Source organism: Saccostrea echinata, unplaced genomic scaffold (genome assembly GCF_033153115.1).
Source record: "Saccostrea echinata isolate AGI-Se365-2 ecotype Australia unplaced genomic scaffold, CSIRO_AGI_Sech_v1 ptg000017l, whole genome shotgun sequence".
Lineage (NCBI taxonomy): Eukaryota > Metazoa > Mollusca > Bivalvia > Ostreida > Ostreidae > Saccostrea > Saccostrea echinata.
The window spans coordinates 4,767,773-4,770,387 of record NW_026889766.1 but is presented as its reverse complement, the minus strand read 5'-3'; the positions used below and the strand labels follow the sequence as shown (position 1 = coordinate 4,770,387).

At 30.0% G+C, this 2,615-nt stretch overlaps 1 long non-coding RNA gene across 1 annotated transcript; it reads left to right on the top strand.

Annotated features, from left to right (window-relative positions):
* Positions 1 to 500: 500 nt before the first annotated feature.
* Positions 501 to 1,499, top strand: LOC133189156 (uncharacterized). Its single transcript, XR_009721421.1, has 3 exons — positions 501 to 619; positions 954 to 1,067; positions 1,309 to 1,499. It is a non-coding gene; the product is annotated as an uncharacterized LOC133189156 (long non-coding RNA).
* Positions 1,500 to 2,615: the final 1,116 nt, after the last annotated feature.

The following is a 2,615-nucleotide window of genomic DNA, read 5'->3' as shown; positions in this document are numbered from 1 at the left end:
TTATCAAAAATCTGAGATACAGTTTTCAAGTTCGATCTTTAATCTACCTTGAGGCAAAATGACCACTTTGAGGGGTTCAATACAAAAAAGTTGATTTATAAAATATTTATGCACTAAAATTTACATTAATATTTAAATAATTTTTAAATAAGTAATTAATTAAAGTTTAAATTAGGATAATTAAATTGTAAATTTAACAAGCTTTCAAATGATATATACTTTTATTATGTTATCTTTGATAATGAAAGAATTACATGCAAATGAAATTCTGGCATTTGGAAACCTTTGGTGTATCCTTAAGAGATGTAAAATTATTTGTTCGATTTTTCCGAATTTGTGTTATGTATTACAGAATACAATGCCACGTTAAACCTATTTTCGTTTGGAAGGAAAAGGAGAGGAATTGATTAATCTCAGGCTTGATTATATATTTGCTAGCAGTCAAAGATTTTGAAATCCACTTACTTCATTATAAAATATAACACTCATTTTAGATGAATGCAATGGTTTCAATGCAGGGTGAAGATATGAGGACATTGATACAATTAAATTGCATGGGTCAATTCAACGAGAATGGACAGAGGGTTGAAAAGTGCAAGCTTTTAAAGAATTATTAAGAGTAAGTTTTATCACCATTAATGCTAAGAAAATGCATTACGATTCAGTTAACATATCAACTTATAAATCATTGGAAAATGTATACAGCAAATGGAAAATGATCTAAATACTAGTAATGCTGTGTTGTTTTCATTTACCTATTAAACATAGGCGTCGGAACCGGGGGGTGGGGGGGGGGGGGGCTAGCCAGCCCCCCACTTTTTTTGCAAAGATAGACATAATAGAGTTAGTGAAATTTTTTGTTGGTTTAGCCCCCCCTTTTAATTTGCTTCCGACGCCTTTGTTAAATATGTTCATATGTTTCTTATAATGAATTTCACATTACATTTTAATAGCTGCTGCTTACAAGGCTTACAAAGCATCAAAGACAATCTCTTACGATTTAATGAGAGGTGGGACGAAGAGTTTTGATCCATACCTTCCTGGAGGAATTCATTAAATATGAAAAGGTATGTTTGAAGTTGGTTGTCAGAAATATGTAGATATACTTACACCTGTAATTTTTTGTTTATTAATACAACTGTATACCAAAACATACTTTCTTTGTGTTTATCAGATTTTTATATACTAGTATGTGTAGTTAGTTGTCAGATGCCCTAATACATGGATATGTTTAACTAAAAAGAAATGTACGAGTATGAATGGGTAATCATTTAGTCAAAGTTTTATGTCCAAATCTTTGTTTTTCAGAAGAAAATAGAGAAGTCCAAGTGTAAAACAGATTACTTTCTAATGGAATAAGGATGCTGTGATCTTTTCGTTTTTCAAACAGTAAAAATTTTATTTGAGGGAAGACTGTAATTTTATTGTGCAGGTGTTAAAAAAACAGTGTTTAGACAACATTAATGAATGGATTCAAATTTATTAAATTATAAGAAATATATTGTTTATTATGTTGTAAAATTGATTTTAACGCTTTAAGAAATGTTCTCAAAACGTTTTTAAAAATGTTTTCCAAACGTTTTTAAAAATGTTTTTAAAACATTACAGTACAATGTTTTTGCAAAATGTTATAATAACGTTTAAAAAACCACACAAAATAACGTTGTAATAACGTTTTAGAAAATGTTTTCATAACATTTTCATAACGTTTTTATAACGTTTTAATAACGTTGTTGTGCTACCTGGGGGATGAGACAAAACAGAAGCCAGATGCATAGCACACCAGTGATATTGAAAATGACATTGACCTTTAACAAGCTAAAGAATCTTGAGTAAAAGACCAGGTTTACGCGATCACGATGTAAAGTCAAAATTGCTAACGGAAGAAATATGAGGTTGAATTCCAACGGAAAGTTAAGTGTTCGAAACCTCTGACTCTACAAAAAAGACCCCAAATTATTTGATCTATATTTGAAATTTTCGTCAGAATTCTACATGTATGGTCAAAAATAATTTATCAGGTTTCAAAACTGAACAGCTTTATTAAACTATTTTTCACATGAATAAAAATTCTGACATATTATATATTGGGATTAATTTCCCACGATTATCTTAATGATCGGTTTTGTTTTTATGTTATATTTCCCAGTTTTTGTTCAGTCCGGTAACACAACGGGGGTTATATTAGTCAGTATTTCTTAACCATCACTTTCAATTTATCTCAGATCGGCTGCTTTTAGAAAACCGATTATCATTTGCTTGCGAAGTCGATTAGCGTATGTAATCTGATCTACGACACGGTGTAAACAGCAGGGAGAATGGTGGACATACTTCCTCAAAGACTTTTTTCTCAAACCGATCCCACTTATTACTGAAGAATGTGGTGTTGATTATCAAAGAAAATACTACATATTTACGGAGACATACGATCATAAATAATCATACCAAACGCTGTTTAAAATTTATCCTTTCTAACATCATTTTATGTTTTTTTTAAGAAACTATAAAATTTATTCATTTCTTTCCCGCAGAAAACAAACATCATCTTATCTTATTTCTCGATCCTTACTCTATAACTAAATTATAAGTACAGAATTAAAAAACAAAACAAGAAA